The sequence below is a fragment of the Triturus cristatus genome, chromosome 10 (genome assembly GCF_964204655.1).
Source record: "Triturus cristatus chromosome 10, aTriCri1.1, whole genome shotgun sequence".
NCBI lineage: Eukaryota > Metazoa > Chordata > Amphibia > Caudata > Salamandridae > Triturus > Triturus cristatus.
The window spans coordinates 96,388,692-96,410,432 of NC_140593.1; the positions used below are offsets into that span (position 1 = coordinate 96,388,692).

Consider the following 21,741-nt stretch of genomic DNA (forward strand, 5'->3'; position numbering starts at 1 on the left):
CTTTTTGTTGCTCAATAGATTGACCTACCAAGCCGATAGGATTGGGGTAGATTCGGCCACATGTCTGCCTCAGCTGATATACGACTGACTCTGCTCCAACCACAATTTCTGTCAGGTAGAGAGGCCTGCTGGTCAACCTCCCCCTTTCTCTGTACACCAGACCACCTCTAAATAAGAAAGGAGCAAGGTGTGTGGATAGTCAGTTCTGCTAGACGGTCATGATTGGTGCTTGATGCTCTGAACCTTGCCCCCAAGCACCGGAACGGTGTAGGTTCCCTTACCTTCAAGTTGAATTTAAATTGTGGTTCTCTCCAGAGCAACACTTTCCCTTCCTGTCCTCTAGTAATTGTGCTCCCTGACCTTTTCTGAAATTGCCAAGTATGTCTCTTGTTGATGTTTCAGTTAGTTTCCACAGATTACAGCAACACATTGCCTTGCATCCGACACCAGAAGAGCAGGGGATAAACTCTTACCATGCAAAGATGTGACTCTATACTGGAGTAAATTGTTAGTTTGACTTAGAGAGGTCCTTGGAAAGCAGGAGTCACTAGAATCACTCACCAAAGTTACTAACACCTTCATATCCTGTGGGGGCAACCTGGTAGAGATGGTGGTTTCACTTTCATGGAACCATTTCAGACTGATTAGGTCCTGCCAGTGACGTGTGCCTTGAAACTCTACGTCAGTCAGAGCTCAGGGTCGCCTACGACACATACCCGTGTGACTTGGGCGACTCACTGAGACCATGCAGAATATGGATGGAAATGCTGAAGACAACACTTCATGCCCACTCACAACTCCAATAAGTAGCGATGCTTGTTTTTAAGTTGTGTGTGCCCTAAAGAAGGTGGTCAGAATATGCAAATCAACTTCAATTGCTACTCTCTCTACATGCCCCCTCTGCCCAGGAACTGGAATGTTTAATAGTGAAATTCCTGTTGGCTCAAACACCTTTCCATCATTCTTGTTTTTACACCCCCCCCTTACATTGCTGAAGGACAAAATGTCAAACACAAACCGTGGACAAAAATATAATATATTATTTATGGAAAAAGCCTACTCATTGTGTCTGCAGTTCAATGAAATACTTGTGAGTTTAGAGTAAATGAATGTTAAAAGGATTGTATTGTAGCAAATTACTTCCGTGGCAGGATAGAGGTAAAAAAAGAGTATCTGGAAGTGGGTGGCACTGAGTCCTGGTTACATTATGGCTTTGCTGTGATAAACGTATAATACACCTTCAGCAATGAAGGAGTGGGTGAATTTGCCAAATTATTTCACAAAATTCCACAAAAGGCTTGAGAACTTAAACTTTTGGAGCAAAATGTGTTTTGGGGTATCTCGTGGTTGTTTTCATGTGAAGATGCACTTCAGGTAAAAAAAAAAGCCCTGCAAAATACTGGCAGGAACCTGGATGGAGTAGAAAATGCCTCTTTTCAAGATTTTTATTTGGGAATGAGCCCCCGGCATGCAAAAATGGCGCGTAATAACATAATGCGAAATTTCATGAATTTCGTGCAATGCGTAAGTCAGATATTACGTAATTTCTGTACTGTCATTAAAATTGTGCCTAGGCCCACTCAATGTATCAATATATTTGGAAATTTAAGGGAAGACCACTGGCTTCGAAAGAAGTAACGACGAGTAACGCTGGCCCGCACTGGAGCCACAAAGGAGGGTATGTGCTACTAAACTGCATTATATATGTCCCACACATTGAGTCTGTTGTGTTTGTTAGCATGAATTTTAAAAAAAGATTTATGGACGTTTAAAAGGACATTGTTTGTCGATCCTCATAAGTGACGTTGCCTTTCTCTGGTCCTTGAAATACAATTCTCCTCATTGATGTTTCATTGGCTTGACCTGTGGTTTGCAAGGGATGGATTTTCAGTTATGATAAGCATTTTACTAATGGATTTCTAATTTACTAATGATGTAATAACCTGACAAGTGTTCTGCTGCTTTTCATGCCAAATCTTGGGGTTTAAACAGTAGACTACAGGACGTGTGTGCATGTCCAAGGCTTAGGAAGTCAGTCATCCTGCAGCAGAACTCATTCAGTAACAGTTCTACATTCTAGAGTTCATCAAACTTGGGATATCTATGAGGATTTGTGGCTCTTATTCTTTGAGGCCTGGTGATGCTTTTGACAGGTTTGGTTTCGCTGTGCTCCCCGGGTCTGCTTGTGGCCCCTCCCCCCCCCCCCCCAGCCTTCGGTCTGCACTTTGTTCTCTCTGACCGTCTGTCTGTTTACTCCAGTGTGGTACCAAGATACTCAGGGCCTGATCTGAGTTTGGTGGATGGGGTACAGTTTGTCAGGGTGGCGGAGGACATTGCGTCATTATAGACTACCACCCTTCAACTTTAGAGACCACCGGCAGCCCGCGCGTGATCTCTGCACTTTGATAGGACCATCGTCATGGCGGCTCCCGTCAAGGTACAACGCTAAGGTAGACGGGCTGCTGTCAGTTTTGCGGACCAAACACCGCGCCTTACCATCGTTTTTGCTTTTTTTGTAAAAAAGCTCAGAAAGAGAGAATTTGTTATTCTCTTGATCCAAAATATGGCCCGCAGACAGTCAGTTTAGCAAACAGGGTACCCTGTCACGTTTCTCACTGAGTACCCTGTCTACCAAACTGTAAATCTGCCCATAAGTTTTCAATATCGACACGTGCATATGTCGACACCTCAATATCGACTACCTAACCTTCCGAATAAGTAGATGGGGAGTTGGAATAGTAAGTCTATACCCCCCTACGGTGGGTTACCATGACAGTGTAGTGGTAGTCGACATTTTGGAGATGATATATATAGTTCGATATTTCTGCAGTTTATATTTTCACATACATCCGTTGTTAGTTGCATGCATGTGGGATGGTTCACAGTGAACAAATACTAGGCTTTAGTTTCTGTCTGAGTAGTTTGTGACAATTCGATTTGCTTAATGTCTGTATTTGGGGTTTCCAGTGGCTCCCATATCTTTGATTGTTTATTTTTATTTTTTATAATAGATGAATGTGATGTGTTTGTGGGGTTCTCATGGTTCTGTGCATCTTGTAACCCCTATGTAAAGACTGAAGACTTTCACTGTCAGGAGATTTGTTTTCTCAATGAAGATTTTTTGAGATTTTGACTGCAAAAGATGTGGCTTCCTTTCCTGAGATGAGGATGGATTTTGCAACCTGCTCTTCCAAGCCCAGCAGTAGTGAATGCTCCTCTGTTTCCTCCACCCAAAACTTGCTATCAGTAGTATTCCTGTAGCTCTTCAGTGCTTGTCACAGACCCCCAGGGGGATGTTACATATAGGGTGCACTGCCCTGCTCTACGTCACTGCGCATCTTTAACTGGGCGCGTCAGGAGCAGGCCAGGACAGGGCTCCTCATCACAGTGAAGATGCTGAACACAGCTGCAAACTCTTGTATAAAGTCTGGATCCAGCATTAGTGGAAGCCGGGTTGCCGGGTGGAAGTCACCACCCTGCTTTTCGCTGTGCAGGCAGCAACTGACCTGCATTTGAAAGGGGGCAGGGTGGGCAGAGATCCCCCAGCAGGGGCAAACATGGGACCCCTTTCCCCCCATTTTAAGGGGTGGTCTCCCAGGACGCACTGACTATGCTGTACCTCTATGTGGGGCACATTCTGTGTCCCTCCTGATGGTCTCAGCGGCCACAACTGTAATATGGCACGGGTGCAGAGGCAAAATGATTACTTATTTGCATCGGGCCACATCCTCGTGGAAATCAGGGAACTCCCCCAAGTGATAACTCAAAAATCACTCCTAGAAGACATATTATAATACGGACCCACCTACTCGGTTTCTGGTGGAATGCGTGTCACGTGGTTTAGCTTTGAATATAGGCAGCGCCCCAGATCAGGTGTCGACAAAAGTAGCTTTAATAGGTTGATCGAATAATCATTTCCCAAGATTCACTGACAGGTTCAGGGGGTGGAGTTCTGCCCCTATTGGATACAAGTCTCATACCCTTTGTTTGGAAGCATTCAGTAGTTCCCTAAATTTCCCAGACATGCTGGACATTTATTTGAAATTTGTAACAGTTTTTTTACTTTTATTTTTTTATGGGAAATCATGACTCGTACATAGGTTTTTGTGTGTTTGCTGTACCGTAGTTACTGTACTTTTGTAGTGTGCTAGGATCTTTTGTGAGCCCTGTCCATTTGAAGAGAGTAGGGTCAGATCTTGTTGAGCAGGCCTCTGATCTTTGCATCTTCAGCAATGGACCAGCAGATGGTGACTCACCCAACCCCATGTTCAGTAATAAAGGTCTAGGAAGGACTCCTGTCACAACCCTTGTTTTTTCTTAAAGAGCACATCTTTAATCTTAATGTCATGCTTGAATCTGCCTGACTATTCAATACTTTATTTGCATTGTACAACCCCCCTTCGCTCCCATCCCAACCCCGCAGCTACCTTAGTGGAGTTTTTGAAAAGTGCCAGTTATTTTCAATGACATATTCTGTGGGTTTTGTTTTCTGTTTCACCCGAGACGAGTGGAAAAGTGAGGAATGGAAAACGATTAAATCTCACTTAAAAATGTTTACTGCCTTTTGTTTAAAAGGTATGCTTGTGATGAAAGGCAATCACCCTCTTTTGTCCTGTTTTCTTAGCTTCAACAGCAGTGGAATGGACAGACTCACTTAAGAAAGAGGGGGAAGATAGGGTTTTTCTAGTTGGAGAATTTCTTAATTCTCCTGATATGCTAAATCCTTCTAGGTGAATTTCCTGAAAAGAATCTATGAATATCAGAAATGGTATGGAACATGCACTGACACAGGGGTGGAGCTCTTTACATGATTCTATATATTTACATGAAATAATCTCAGATGGAGGTCAGGAGTGAACCCCAGAGGTGATAGATAACCTTGTGTGACAGTGACAATTGATGACCCTCTACAATTCCTAGATTGTGCCTTATTGATCTCAAACTATTTTGTAGGTTCACAAAGCGGGGAACAACCTTTACAACGCGGTTATTACACCGCGATGCGGTTACATCGCAATCGTTACAACGAACGCGATGTAACCACGCTATGCCATTACAACGCAAGTCTTTACATCGACTTGCGCTAGATGGCGTGCTAACATTAAAAATAGTGTAGTTTACTATCCCAACACCTTCCCTGCTGTTAAGTGAACTGGAGTTGGAATAGTAAATTACACTTTTGTAATGTTAGCACGCAATCTAGTGCAAGTCGATGTAAAGACTTGCGTTGTAATGGGATAGCGTGGTAACATCGCAGGCGTTGTAACGGCCGCGATGTAACAGCACGCGTTGCAATAACTCGCGTTGTTACGTCATACATCCTACAAAGCATTCAAATATTTTCCGTTTTCTTATTGTTTGCATTTTGTTTGTCTCAAAAAATGTTGGTACAAAAATAGCATGATTAAAATAAAGAAACCCTTTACATTATACTAGTAAAAGAAGAATAACGTCGCCTGTCAAAAAAAGAAAATGATCTCCTAGAGGTAGAGGAGATGAAGGTGAAATAAGAGCAGAATAAAACATACAGAAAAGTCTGAAATAAAGAACCACTGGCCACTAGAACGATTCATATTTATATCAATATTAGAAGATAGAATTATTCTATGTGGATAGCCTGAAAATCTGGCATAGAATAGAACTGGAGCACGTGTACCAAAGTTGGACACCTCTGTTGTATCCATCTTTTTCCGAGACTCTGTTCTCTTTACAGATTAAGATTCAATGTAATAAGGCTTTATTGGCCTGACACATGGGTTTAAAAGGCTTTCCAAAGATTTACATATGCTGAGGGTTTGCAATGACTTTACAAATGAGTGTTTGAATCCCGGGTGGTATTACAAGCTGTCAGATTTTATTTTGTGTTTCTGCTAACTCTGTGTTTTCTCCCAGCAGAATGCAAATCTTCTGATCATCCTCCAGCACTGGAAAGTCAGTGATGCTGTGAGTGAAATCCCCATAGGAAAGGTTCTGTCCATCTACATATCTGGGGTAGTTTATAAGAAAGAGTCAAGTCACACTGTTAGCAGGTTCTGTCTCGCGCTGTTTGTTGCCTAACACTCACTGCCTTTCTCTTTAATTTTCTCTATTGCTTTCTCTCCCTGTTTTTTGCTCCACTCATTCCCAGTGTCTACTTATCAACTCTCTTTAGTCCTCTGTCGGAGCCTTCTCTTGAAGTCTCTCTCCCTCTTGGTATCCCCTGTTCACTTTTTTTTACCTCTCTCCTTCGTGTTCTCGTTCTCTCTGATTGTGTTACTCTTTTAATTGGTCCATTCTGTATCTTCATTTGCCTCTTTCTCTGTATCGCTGTCCCTGCGTCTCTCTGTCTTTGTTACCACTCTGCTGCATAGAGAACAGTTTGGTTCATATGTATGTTTACTGAAAAAAACTAATGCTGAAGGAAAGTTAAGGTTGCCAGAGGGTCACAGGTGTCTCCAACACAAAAACTAAGAAGACATTAAATTCATAATGTAAGGTACTATACTTTAACCTAACCATGCTAATGCAACCTTAATTCCCCCACCGTCACTGTGAAAGGTAGAATGAATAGGATATCTGAGAGAGAGTGAGTCTATGTTAAAGAGTGAGCAAGAGTGTGTGGGACTGCGTGAATCAGTAGTTGAAGTGACACTTTTACTTAATCATAACTGAAACTAGACAATTGTAACCCTCGCTTTACTTACTAGGTAAGATCTCATCATGTGCCCAGCCCAACACACATCACCACCACCACCAATCTCCATCCAGTCAATCACTCCCAGACCTAGACCAATCAATTAATCAGGTTTTATAAAGCGTGGCTATTCACCCGTGAGGGTATCCAGGCGCTGAGGTTCTTGCTGCTTCAGGTGGGTTTGGTGGAACAGCCAGGTCTTGAGTGCATTCTGGAATTCTAGGAGAGAGGGAGGTTTGGAGGTGCAGAGGGAGATTGTTCTAGGATTTAGCCATGAGGCAGGAGAAGGAGCATCATCCATCCACTGTTGCTTCGGCGGATGGGGGTGCGTGTGAGGGAGGTGTCTGGAAGGTTGGTGGAAGTTCAGGCGTTAGTTGATGTAGGCTGATCCCTGGTTGTGCAGGGCTTTGTTGGTGTGAATCAGCATCTTGAACTGACAACTCTTCTGTATGGGGAGCCAGTGGAATTTCTTGAGGTGAGGGGTGAAGTGGGTTCTTTTGGGGATGTCAATGATGAGTCTGGCTGCGGTGTTCTGTATGGTTTTCATTCTCTCCAGGAGGTGGGCCGTGATTACAATGTAGAGCGTGTTGTTGTAGTCCAAGTGGTTCGTGACTAGGGCTTGAATGATGGAGCGTCTGGTGTTGACGGAGAGCCATTTTAAGATTTTCCCGAGCATGCGAAGAGTGAGGAAGCAGGCGGTTGAGACAGCATTGATCTGCATTGATCTGGGTTTTCATGGTGAGTTTGCTGTCCAGGGGAATGCCAAGGTTGTGAGCATGGTCTGTCAGGGTGGGTGAGGTTTCTAGTTCTGAGGGCCACCAGACATCATTTCATGGAAAGGGGTTGTTGCAGAAAATCAGCATTTCTGTTTTGTCTGTGTTGAGCTTCAGGTAGTTGTTTTTCATCCATTCGGTGATGCTCAACATACACCTGCGGAAGTTGGCTCTCGTAGTGGGGGAGTCTTCTGAGAGGATGAGCTGGGTGTCATCTGCGTAGGATATGATGTTTAATCCATGGGCTCTGACAATGTTGGCCAAGGGAGTCACGTAGGTTTTAAACGGAGTGGGGTTGAGGGACGAGCTTTGAAGAACGCGCAGATGATGTTCTTGGGTGGCAGGCAAGCTCTCTTGGTTTTTCCAGTGAGGAGGTAGGCCATCCACTTGAGGGCATCTCCTTGGATTCCGATGAGAAATAGTCTTTTGATCAGGGTGTGGTGGGAAACAGTGTTGAATGCTGCAGAGGCATCAAGGAGGGTCAGAGCTGCTGTCCCTCCCTGGTCGAGGAGGGTTGTGATGTCTTCAGTGGTAGTGTTCAGGGCAGTTTCTGTGCTGTGGCTGGTACGGAATCTGGATTGGGAGGTGTCCAGAAGATGGTTCTTCTCCAGGTGTTCTGTAGTTGGCGGTTTACGACTTTTTTGAGGACTTCGGCGAGGAAGGGGAGCAGAGAGATGGGATGGCAGTTCTTTAGTTTGCTTGAGTCCGTGGATGTTTTTTTTAAAAGGGGTTTGACTTCTGCGTGTTTTCATTCTTTGGGAAGGTGGCCATGGTAATAGAGGTGTTTAAGAGGGTAGTGAGCTTGCTTCTGATCTTCTTAGTCCTGAGGTTAAAAATGTGTTGTGGACAGGGGGTCCATGGGCGTTCCTGAGTGGACGGAGTTCATGATTACTGTGGTGTTCTGTGTGGCAAGCTGTTCCTAGGTGGTGAGGCGTTGGTCAGGACTTACTTCTGTGGGAGTGAGGTGGCCAAAGAAGTCGGAGGGTGAGTGCTGTGGTTCAAGGATCTTGTAGATGGTGGATATCTTGTCTTGAAAGAAGTCCTCCAGGGTGCCGTAACGTTTCTGGGAAGGGGTGATAATGTTTCAATGGCTTAGGGGTTGGATAACTCTGATGATGTTGAAGAGTTCTTTGCTGTGGTTGGAGCTGGCTTTCATGCTTTCCGCCAGGGCAGCCTTTTTCATCTTCTTCAGGAGTTGGTGGTAGTGGTTGAAACACCAATACAAACAAATACACCACATACTCACAACACATAGACCAGCCCACATACATAACACACTATCAACCATATACAGCATTATCACACTCCAAGATGTCCGTGTTCCCATAAAATGCAGTATTCAGCATATGGACCACACACATATAAGGAAAGAGGTCTCCACATCGTCCATGGCCCCTCCTGGTACTGCATTATAGGCAAGCAACCAACTGTCTACTACATGGAGCTCTTAACAAGCCCCTTCCCACTCTCCACAACTCAGTTTGCCACGTTTCACCTCATCTCCTTTCCTCTTGGACCTTACAAGAACTTCAAAGGTGAATTGTAAGAAGAATCTTCTCACCATCACATCCACCAAAAATTATCACATCACCATCCTAAGTGACTGCAATTTTTAAGACAAAATAAACAAGAAAAGAAACATTGACAGCATACTTAACATCAACAATAGACTAGAAAATATATAGGATTTCACCCACAAACACACTCCAAAAGCCACATCTTCAACCTTACCTTTCAGCATCTCCCACCATCCTATGAAAACTTCCCGTACCTCTGACTTAGACAGACCATCTGCCAATCTCAATCATGTTAGATAGTCAGTCTAAAGTAAAGTAGGGAGATGTGTCCCAAGTCCAGCTCAAGGTGTTTCGGGGAATGGTCAACAATCCCTCCTTCCTCTATGTTGCAGTCTCAAAAGAAGACTAACAGGGGGTGGTTCATTAGAAAGTAATGTATCCTTGAGCAAGTCCAATGGACGCAGGAGAGGAAAGTGTACTCCAGTCTCGTGGGTGTGCCGACGCCATCCGTCGTACAGGCCATGAGCCAGGTAGAACATCCAGCAGTATCGCCCTGTTTCGAGCGTTGGCCCTGTCTAATGGTCCTGATTGATTCAGCTATGGGTCCAGTGCCAGATTCTAGTCCCTTTACCGGTTTAAACCTGGTATTGCCAAATTCCTTTCAGACTCTAGAGAGGGAGGAGAAAAAAGAGGCTCTATCCTGATTTGGGGCATTGAGGGATCCCATTAGTAGGGTGCAGTCCAGTGTTAAAAATATGTAGCAACCAAACAGGTCCGTCCATGTCTTCAGACAGTATGGGTGAACGATTTTAGGAAGAGAATATTTACTCCACACCTTTTCGGGCTGAGAAGGCCCCAGAGGGTCCAGAAGCAGTTGGGATGCGCCAAAGGAGGCTACTGCTAATGACCGTAACCCAACCAGTCCCTCTTCAGCTTGTCCGACTCCATAGTTGACAAAAGTGTTTCGTGCAATACGGCTATGTCAGGGTCGTTCAAGGCAAAACATGTGAGTGTCTTCTTCTGCTTAGTATAATGTGGACAGCCATTGACATTGAGGGAAATAACACAGATGTGTTTAGGTCGGGTTTGCTCAGTGAGGTATTAAAAGTGTCTACGAGGAATTTATGAATTCCTGCTCCAGGCTGGGGGCGACGGCGATTGGGGATGAGTAATCGGTCAGGTCATCCAAGGTAACTTCCAAAGGCGCAGTAGAAGGATCTTGGTAGTAAATATGACGCTATCAGGTTGGTGTCCGTCTATGGACAATATGGGTAATGGTGATGGTGATGGTAAAACTGTGGTTTTATATAGTATAAAGAGAGGATTTTTAATTTGCAGAAAGAACTCCGTCTAAAACAGTGCAATATATCAACAAGAGAACAATGTGGTGTGTATAGAGAGAACTAAACGTAGCTTTGTTTAACAAATACAATAAAGAGGTATAAACTAATAGATACGGGTGAGTGAACCTCTCAGCTCCCATCCCGCCTAGTGCCCTTGTGATTTACTATGCCCAACAGACATCCCAAGCCCACCCCAGGCAGGGTGGAATCTAAACAGAGGGCAGACCAACATGAGTGAAGGCATTTTATAACAGCAACTGAGCCCTCACAAACACGTCCACAATAGGCAACTTGCCCGCAGTGGTAAACATCAAGGAATATCAGTTAGATCTTACCAAAGCGGACCAATGAAGGGAGTTTAATGTCACCCAGGAGTGTTCCTGAAGAGGTTGAAATGTACAGGGTTTGATGGAGGAGCACCATTTATCACTGCACCTGGTGGCCGGGCCCATAGTGTCTCGGGGCACCTTCTACCCCATTGTTTCAGTAGAGCGTCCAATCTTTGAGGTTCAGAGGAAGTGTCACTGATGATACGGCTTCGATTTTGAGGGGAGACCAGATCTTGCCCCTCCGCAGCGTGTGGTCCAGTCACCAAGGTCAAAGTGTCTACAGTGGTTGTGTCAAGAGGGGACAGAAAATGTTTGATATCACCCGAGTCATCGAGTTTTCTGTGTCTGCCATTGATGGTAAGCAACATGTTAGCCGGCACCAGGATGCCATAGCTGATCCCTCGCTTCCAAAGGTTCCATCTCAATGCTAAGCACTTCTTCTGGCGCACTATGATATCATGGGAAAAGTCTGCTGCAATATAGATCCTGGTATCTCTGAATATAAAAGGGCTGTTGTGTTGTTTTGCAGCTGTGATTAGTTATCGGGCTTGTTGATGCCAAGAAAAGCATGCGATGATCGGTATAGGGGTATTTTGTTGTGCGTTTCCCTTGATAAGAATTCTGTGACCTCGACAAAATTCCAACTGGGGCTTGCAGGTCAGGCCTGTGAGCTCTGGAAGCAAAAGTGGTGAGAAAAAAGTCATTTTTCTTCTTTTCTATCTCCTTTGGTACTCCGAGGAAGAGGAAGTTGTTCCTCAAACTGCAAATTCTCTACTATACCAGCTTCCCGTGTAGATGCCACACCTCAATACTTACATTAGGATTAGTTCCAGAACAGTCAGGTGGTCCTCCACGGCCTCCACTTTATGAGCCATGGCATCTGGCTGCGCATTGACGGAGCTCAAATCATTCCATAGAGTTTTCAGGTAAGGGCAGTAGATTTGTTGTCTGCATGCATCAAGGCCATGGTTGATTTGATATCCGTCAGCTTCCCCATTATCCTCCAGAGTGATGTTGGTCACGGCAGGTGAACAGTTTTTGACTTGCCAGCCACAATGTCTGTAAAGAAGAGCTGACGCGTTGGATTCCCTTTGACATCCGGAATGGCTACTAGGCTCGGACGAAAAGGACTAGGAAGGTGTACGACCTAGACCACACATTTGTCTCAGGAGGATAGAATTGTCGGCATGTGTTGTAAGGAAATAGCCCCCAACTGTAGTACAGTGTGGATCAAGGCCAGGGCAGGGCAACGTGATAACCTTGTCAGATGGATACCAAGGATCAAGGCTGGTTCCGGCACTGAAGGCTCCGAAAGAGTAGTTAGACACACTGAATATGATGGGCCTTTGAGAGAGGTATGTAGTCCTTCCTTGCCCCCTGAGACTGCCATTCCAGGGTGTGAGTAGTAGACTGTATGCTGTAGCAGCTAGGAAAAGGTCCCATGACCATACCACTGAAGTGAATCATGGGTGAACAGTAGAATGGAATGTTATGGCCAGAAGCCGGTAGTAGAGGAAACCACATCTGCCTTGATTCACCGATGGGTGCGTACTGTGTGCAGTAGGGCCTTCAGGCCTAAAAGAGTGTTGTGAGGCGACTGCCAGATAGAAAACGCCTTGCGACTCAGCTCCTGGTATCCATCAGGTTCTGTGAGGCAACACGCAGGCCTAAGAACCAAAGGCGCTAGTTGCAGCAGCTACGATGGTGCAGTAGTACCTTGGTCATATCCGTATGCATGCTATGTCGTATTCCCAATCCAATATAGTAAACCACAATCTCGAGAGACTTGGTAGTCTTGTGAGATCTCATGAGACTTCCTGGAGTGCAGCCATGTTTAACCATCATTACATAAGGATGTGCCTCTCATCTTGTCAGTGCTTCCTGATCGCTCTGAAGGAATTTCTGGCTCCACTGGATTCTCACATAGGAAGTTATTGCAGACCTTCAAGAACTCTGTGCTCGTGTACTCTTTGCCCTTCCTTGCTTGTTGGATGGTAAATTGACTTGTTCTCTCAAGCAAAAGGATTATTTGTTAGCGGAGTGTGTGGTAACAATCTACAGAAAGACTTGATTTCTAAAGAATTTAAGGCCATGATAGGCCTACGCCGAAACATATCTCTGCTGTGAGGAAACAGCCGCTTCCCTTTTACTCTGAGACTGTGTTTGGCTTCAGCCCTTTTATTAACAGGCTTTGGTCATGTATGTATGACATTTGAATAAAGGATATTATTGTTTTTCCAGACACTTGAGTCCCATATTTACATAATTACCTGAAAATGCTAGATGAAGTTAAGGTCACCCCATAATTAGTCATATGTCATGGACTACAGAGAACTATCTTACTCTTCTTATCAATTACCCAATAAAGTCCCTCCTTACTATTGTGGGGACTCTTCTCACTGCTCACAAGCAGCACAACTCAGCAGCAGACCATTCCTGCTGAAGGTGGGAAGCGCTCAGCAGGTTTTCTCTTCCCCTTCCACAGATCTCTATTGCAGTTTGCTGTGACAAGGAGCTCCCAGGGATGTTGATAGGCGCCAAGGAGTATCATTTAAGTCAAGTGCATTCCTGCAAGTACTAAAGTCTGACCAGACACCCCTATAAATCTCAACTTCCCTTTAACTTTAGTTTTTTATTCTTTTTTTTATCAGTGAATAATTTATTATACTTGAGTTGTCAGACAGGGTGAAAAGCAGCTCTCTGAGAAAGTAAACTGCACTCAAACAATCAGAGACGACATGAACATTTCAGCACTCTATCTTTTTTTTATTTCCATGAAACGTCACAGTGACTTATCCAGTAAGGATGCATTCATGGCATTGCTTTTATTTATTGCACTACTGGAGGTCAGTACAGCAGGGCAGGCACTCTCTGCGTTTGGCTGTGGTTTTTGAAGGACAAAGCTGGCTTTGATACTGACTTACATGGAAGTGCTTAGAATATGTTTGCAACAAATCCCAAACTACATGTGGTTATGTTTAGTTTTACAGCAAAAATATCACATTTATTCTACATCACTGTATTCAGAAGACCTCAGATGGCGCATGAGGCCAGTGATTTAATATGGAGCTAGAGGGGGTGATGGTGCGGGCATTTACCGAATGTTAGAATATACTGCTCCCAATTTTACCTTAAAAGGCTCCTGCAAGTCACCTAGGGGTCCTTTGACGTCATACAGGAACATGTTTCTCTCTTTGTTGGCTTTCAGTATCCTTATAATGTACAATAGGGTGATTATTTTCAAATCTATCCTTACTGTAGATCAATGCTGCCCCTTCAAAGCAGGGGGCACCATGAGTTTTGGATTTCATTTGACCTAAAGTGCTTGGCACCTTGAACCAAGAGCTGTCTCTTTCAGGCTGTCAATGTTGTTGTTGAATGTGTCCTATTTTGAATAATGTTACATGATAAGTATTTTGTACTTGAAGACAATAATTGTTGTGTTTCACACAATAATATTTCTTTCTTAGTTTTGCTTATTCTCTTGCTTTTTTTTAATTTGCCTATGGTAACTACGGGCAATATGTACGAAATTGCGTGTTTGCAATTTCCTAATAGCAAATTTTAGCATTTCTCTATTAGGAGATCGCAAGCTGCGATGTACATCAGTGGGTTTGACACTGTTAGCGATTCTCAGTGGGTTGCAAATGGACCGGCCTCCTCAATATTCCTGAGACAGGCCACAATTTGTGACCCATTGGAAATGGCTACAATCACAGGGATGGTGGCCTGCTAAGGTCAGCAGACCACCATGTCTGTGATTGCTTTTTAAATAAAGCAATATTTTTGTAATGCAGCCCGTTTTCCGTAAAGGAACATGGCAAGCATTTAAAAAATAAAAATGAAAAGCCAGCTTTTCATTTTTTAAGAGTGCCTGTAGTCCCGGACCATTGCCTCTTATAAAATATTTTGCCCCCCCCAATTCACAAAGGGGAAGGGGTCCCTTGGGGACCTCTTCCCATTTGCGAATGGGTCCCTTTGAGACCCCTTTCCACTTTAAATAGGTTACCACCAACGTCAAGTTGGTGGTAACTGCGAATGTTTTGCAACCACATTCCCGGTCACAAAACAATCATACATACCAGTGCTATTCAGTATTACGAAGGAATGCCCTAAGCACTCCCCTTCCTAATACCGAATCACAAAATACGATTCGGTAAGAAGTTACCGAGCCGCATTTTGCCTTCTATATGTGGCCATATGCATTTTACTGGTCAACCGGTAAAATGACCGGTAAAATGCTTCGTACATCTGGCCATGAGTTTATCTGGGTTAACGCTCTAGTCTTTTTTTCTGAACCTACCTTTATGTTATCTTGGAATGTTTTGGAGTGAACTGCTGGGGACATTCCCCATGTGGCTGTCGGTGCTCGGGAAAGAAGTCTGAAGCTTCTCACTGCTTAACAAATACTCTTAGTAACCAGCAGTGGAGACCTCTCTCAGCAGCTATACTAACATTTGCCGCCATTTGGAAGTCTGTCTGTATCTTATCAATGGTCAAAACTTTGATATATTTTCTTCCACATTGTAAGGAGCAGAGACGCCCCTTGTAAGCATCCCCCTGAATCGGAAACCAAGGGTCCTTGAAATTTATAACAATCTAGAACCCCCCACTATCATTGAAACTAACAGCCAATGGCCATGGCAGCATTGACCTGATCAACTGTCAGTAAAACTCAAGGCCACAGGAAGTGGCATAGAACTATTAGGTTTTGAAAGTGGTTCGTGGCATGTATATATCTGAGGACTGCTGCTGAGCTTAAATCACCTGGTGACATGTCACTTTGTGCCACTCAGGAATGGTGCAAAGGTTTTCAGTGCAGCAGGCAAAATTGCATTTTTTTCCTCCGGACGCTCCTCATGATGATAAAAAAGCAATTTCAGGCCTATTTTTCGAATTTGGTGCCTCAAAGAGATGTCAGCCTAGAGCAACTTAATGCCTTACGTCACCTTATGGAAGTGCTGGTTGCCACGCCATTGGTCAGAGCAGGGCAATTTGGGCAGTGGGAGGCTGTGTCGTGAAGGGACCCTCCTTTCATCTTTGCTTGGGAAATTTAAAGCAAGTCTCTGCATAAGCTAGAAATGTGCTAAGATCCTGATTCCTGGTTTGAGATCTACAGGGTCATTGTGAAGCACACTGACACCCTCATATCACAAGAATCCAGGAGCTTTGCTTTGACTTATAATGAATGAATACATTCTATGCATAGCACGCACTACATCTCTTTTAGGCACTAACAATAGGCAGACAAGACAACTGAGGCAGTGGTTTGCCCACAATCATAATATGTGATTAACGAGGATAAGATCTGATGACCTGTGGTTAGTAGTTGCTTAATTGCTAGATGAATAGTTAGTATTAGTTCAAACACACGGGGACTGGCAGTCTAGGCCTGGGCGGTAAATTCCGTTCCGCTAGCGGAATTTGGGTAATTTGGGTAATTTCGCGTTCTGCGGAGAACGCGGAATTGTCAAAAATTCCGCACTTCGCGAAATTTTTTGCTTGTTTGCGCTTTCAAAATGCGTGTTCGCGAGGTATTTCCCCCCGAGCACGCAAACAGTGTTCACGAACAGGAAAAAAGCATCGCGAATGGGCGAAACAAGCAATTCCGCATGTTCGCGGAAATCTGCGTGCTTGCGGAGATTTTTTACCATTTCGCGGAGCTTTGCGTAGCGCGACTATGCAAATTCCGCCCACCAGCTAGATTCTCACTTAAGTTCCACTCAGGCCCCCAAGACAACCAATTGTAAACAGGTCACTCTCTTCATTTCTTATCTGAAGATGTGGCTCTCCACCACAACTGTCCTTCCAGCCCGAGGTTGCATTCAGATTTTCATATGAATCAGGACATTGCGCTTCTTGTGCTCTGTTCTAATTGAAATTCTGGGCGGGGCTTCTGTTTCTATATTTCTCAATCTGCCTCCTGGGTGCTGGTAAGACTGGAAGGCTTGGGAGTGTGAATTTCTTTTCATGACTTTCGTCCCTTTTCGGAAGCGGCCACAACCTTCCAGCCCTTCTCAAGGTTCATGGTTCATGGGTCAATGAATTTACCTATTTCAGTGGAGTGAAAACCAGAACAAGTGATCCGATTGTTTTCCGTGGTGGATCCGCAAGTGTTATGATCTTCAGTCAAGTCCCTCTATGACCAGCTACCGTGCTCGAGTCCCGTTGATCAACAAGGCACATGAGATTAACATCCCTGAATCTACTAGCCCTCTGGCCACTTAGGTTCAAAGGATCCAGTGGGTGATCTCTCCCTATGCAGGGATCAAACATCTGACCCCTTTCCACATGAATAGAGGAAGACATTTCAAGAGTATCAGAGGCATGCGAAAACCACATCTCTTCAGCTCAGCCAATGCCAAGATGCTTCCATCGAGGCACTACAGCACCCACGGTCGCCTCCGACATAATCAGTGCCCGCCAGGTGCAGCCGATCTGCAGGTCAAACACATATGATGGGCAAACGCTCTGGACTCTCACACCCAACATGTTTCTAAGAACCTTCCCATTTGAGGACTTGAATTCACTCACTGACTGTGCTACTTGGCTGAACCACACACGACTTCCTCATTGTGCTATGGACTTCTTTGTCATCCTTGTATTCACTTTTCCAAAGCGTTCAGAGGCGGCTGAAATGTGCCATGTTGCGTTTTACAAAAATAATACATGAATCTACTAAATACATAAAATTAGAACCTTTCCAAATAGGTTGAGCTCTGCCTCAGGGGACACTAAAGCCACTTGCAATGTAATATGTCTTTGGAGTCCCAAAAAGGGCTGGCAAAACGCTCCAGATCGGCTTCAATATCTTCGTGCAAGTGAATTGTCAATCAGTCAATCAATCAGAGTTGGTAAAGCGCAACTACTCACCCATGAGTATCTCAAGGTGCTGGGGGGTAGGGTGGCCGGCTCCGTTGAGTGCCGAGGTCATACGAAAAGCCAGGTCTTGAGGTCATTCCTGAACTGGAGCAATGCTGGAGCTTGCCGGAGGTGGAGGGGGATGTCGTTCTAGACTTTGGCTGCGAGGGAGGAGAAGGACTTTCCTCCCATTCTGGCCTTGTAAATCTGTGGGACGGTGGCCAGAGAGAGCTCGGCTGAACGGAGGTGTCTTTTGAGTGCGTGGAAGGAGAGGCGGTTGTTCAGGTAAGCGGGTCCGGTGTTGTGAAGGGCCTTGTATGCGTGGGTGGAGTCCAGAAGAATCAAAATCCCTGCCACAGAGCCAGCCGCGTGTCCATAATGTAGGAGCGCAGACAAAGATGGCGATCATGAGTGTGACACAGCAGGGTGTTCAAAATAAACCACAGCTTGCTGAGAAGCCCTTTCGTCTAACGTGTTTAATGCGAAAGTAGCAAGTATCACAGCACATAGAAATAAACATCTGCCATTTCAACTGACCAGAGCTCTCGCTGGAAGAGGGTCAGTAGGAGCTTAGCGCTAAAATACATAAAAATCAGTACAGTATCGATGTTTTCTCTCAACACATGTCGGTGAAGCCTGATCAAGTGACGGCATTTCTTACTTTCAGCAAAATCGTATCTAATGAGCTGGTGGTAGGATCGTCTCCGGGGGGAAGCACGAGATGTCCTTGAGGAGAAGATATCATTCATGAATAATAAAATACTGAGTTCATTATTCTCCTCAAATCCAGTTTCTACCTGCCAACTCCGAGAACAAGACTTCTTTTTGCTGAAGGTGCATATGTACTACTCGGAAAAAATAGCTTCTGGGCTGCTAGAGTCTTGAAATTTAGCGAGAAAAATTGGACTAAAAGAAGCTTCATATCTAGAAGAAATAACATCCATATTTGATTATGAAATGTATCAGTAGACACCGTCACATATGAAAAACAATAACTCTGAAGTGTATAATAAGTGATGATGTTTTCACCAGAGTAATCATGCTGTAGAGCAAAGACAGTGATGGAGATAATGAATTTGACACAGCTGAGCAGTAATAGCCTAAGAGAATAGACAGAACTGGGACAATCAGTCTGACACAGCAGAACAGTCATTGGGTGAGAGCAGAGACTGGGCTGGACACAAGGAGTCGGACACAAGAGAGGAATCATATTGTAAGAGCAAAGACAGGGCTAGAAAAAAGGAGTCTTACAGAGCTGAGCAATCCTAGTGTAGAAGTATAGAGAGGCAGGAAACAATGACAAACCACAGTGTAAGAGCACTGATAGAGCTGGAGGCAATGAGTCTGACACAGCTGAGCAATCCTAGTGTAAAAGCACAAAGAGGCAGGAAACAATGACCGACCACAGTGTAAGAGCACTGATAGAGCTGGAGGCAATGAGTCTGACACAGCTGGGCAATCCTAGTGTAAAAGCACAGAGAGGCAGGAAACAATGACCAACCACAGTGTAAGAGCACTGATAGAGCTGGAGGCAATGAGTCTGACACAGCTGGGCAATCCAAGTGTAAAAGCATAGAGAGGCAGGAAACAATTAACCAACCATAGTGTGGGAGCACAGATAGAGCTGGAGGCAATGAGTCTGACACAGCTGAGCAATCCTAGTGTAAAAGCACATAGAGGCAGGAAACAATGACCAACCACAGTGTAAGAGCACAGATAGAGCTGGAGGCAATGAGTCTGACACAGCTGAGCAATCCTAGTGTAAAAGCACAGAGAAGCAGGAAGCTATGGCCAACCACAGTGTAAGAGCACAGATAGAGCTGGAGGCAATGAGTCTGACACAGCTGGGCAATCCTAGTGTAAAAGCACAGAGAAGCAGGAAGCTATGGCCAACCACAGTGTAAGAGCACTGATAGAGCTGGAGGCAATGTGTCTGACACAGCTGGGCAATCCTAGTGTAAAAGCACAGAGAGGCAGGAAACAATGGCCAACCACAGTGTAAGAGCACAGATAGAGCTGGAGGCAATGAGTCTGACACAGCTGAGCAATCCTAGTGTAGAAGTATAGAGAGGCAGGAAACAATGGCCAACCACAGTGTAAGAGCACTGATAGAGCTGGAGGCAATGAGTCTGACACAGCTGGGCAATCCTAGTGTAGAAGTATAGAGAGGCAGGAAACAATGGCCAACCACAGTGTAAGAGCACTGATAGAGCTGGAGGCAATGAGTCTGACACAGCTGGGCAATCCTAGTGTAAAAGCACAGAGAGGCACGAAGCTATGGCCAACCACAGTGTAAGAGCAGAGAGAGGGCTAGAAACAAGGAGTCTGACACAGCTGAGCAATCCTAGTGCAAAAGCACAGAGAGGCAGGAAACAATGGCCAACCACAGTGTAAGAGCACTGATAGAGCTGGAGGCAATGAGTCTGACACAGCTAAGCACAGATAGAGCTGGAGGCAATGAGTCTGACACAGCTGGGCAATCCTAGTGTAAAAGCACAGAGAAGCAGGAAGCTATGGCCAACCGCAGTGTAAGAGCACAGATAGAGCTGGAGGCAATGAGTCTGACACAGCTGAGCAATCCTAGTGTAAAAGCACAGAGAGGCAGGAAGCGATGGCCAACCACAGTGTAAGAGCAGAGAGGGGGCTAGAAACAAGGAGTCTGACACAGGAGAGCAATCCTAGTGCAAAAGCACAGAGGGGCAGGAAACAATGGCCAACCACAGTGTAAGAGCACTGATAGAGCTGGAGGCAATGAGTCTGACACAGCTGGGCAATCCTAGTGTAAAAGCATAGAGAAGCAGGAAGCTATGGCCAACCGCAGTGTAAGAGCACAGATAGAGCTGTAGGAAATGAGTCTGACACAGCTGAGCAATCCTAGTGTAAAAGCACAGAGAGGCAGGAAGCTATGGCCAACCACAGTGTAAGACCAGAGAGAGGGCTAGAAACAAGGAGTCTGACACAGCAGAGCAATCATCGTGAAAGAGCGAAGACAGGGGTGGTGTCAATGAGTTTGACACAAGAGAGTAGCTATAGCTTAAGAGCAGCCTGAGCTGGAGACTGAAGTCTGGGACATCACAATAATCATAGAGTAAGAGAAAGTACCAGGACGGAGCAGGGAAACTGCCTTGGGTAATCATAGAGTAAGAACACACACAATGCTGGGGAGAATGACTCTGGCCCAGCCGAGGAATCATGGTGCGAGTTGGAGACAGTGAATGACACCATAGGGCAGACGTCTTCAATCTGTGGGGCGCGACCCCTAGGGGGGCCGTGGAGTCCTGGGAAGGGGGTCGCACATTCCCCAGCCTCACTTTGCCTGGATTCTAAAACATTTGCTTGCGTTTTGGAAAAAAGACAGCCCTCCTGGAACAGCAAAGTTTGCTCCTTAAATGCTGTATCTGAGTCTCCTGTGCTGTGTAAAGGTTTCGTGTCAGGGTGCCTGATCGTCTAAAAGAAATGCAAATGTGCCGAATCAGTTAATCTGTAAGTGTGATGGGTGCTTGGGACCCCATGAATCACTCATAGCTTTGCGATGACAAAGAGTTGCTTTTTTGAATGGTAGAACAAAGAGTTAACAAATGGGCGGTGAAGTGTTTGCTTTTAAAAATAACTGCACTTACACAGCCCTTACTACCACTAAGGAGGTGTTGAAGCGACAGTTATTTAAAATATAAATTGCATTACATAAGCCCTGGTATTCCTAAAATCTACATTTTAGAAGAACCATTTTATTGTAAAACTATTTACACATTTTGTATCAGTCTATATTTCACTGTGTGTAATGCAAGTATAAAATAGAGACTTCCATACTCATAGCACTAAAAATACACTATTCTCCAATGCACCAACTAAGATTTAATTCTGTGGCTCTCTGGTTACACACAGACCTCTGCAGTGCATTAACTAATAGAGGTTTCATATGTACTACAGTGCATTTCCCACTGAGTAACGTCTTTTTACATTTATTTTTTATTTACGATGCCCATTATTTTATATGTAGGTACCTGATGGTGAAAGACCTAAAAAAAACATACAGAATATTTTGGGGCTCATTTATGAGAGGCTTGCGCTGCCAGAGCACCAGTTTTATTGACGCTCTGGAGGCGCAAGCGTCTCAACCATACCTATGAGGCAGTGCAAAGTCACCCTGCGAGGCTTTGCATGGGCTCATGGATATGGAGTCAGACAAAGCAGCGCAAGACGCTGTCTTGCCTAACTCTGCATCAAGGAGGTGTTCCATGTGCG

General features: G+C 44.8%; 1 protein-coding gene across 1 annotated transcript in view; it reads left to right on the forward strand.

Moving 5' to 3' along the window:
- The window catches only part of RARB (retinoic acid receptor beta), a 1,132,713-nt gene that overhangs the window by 188,426 nt on the left and 922,546 nt on the right, over positions 1-21,741 (forward strand). The window lies entirely within an intron of this gene.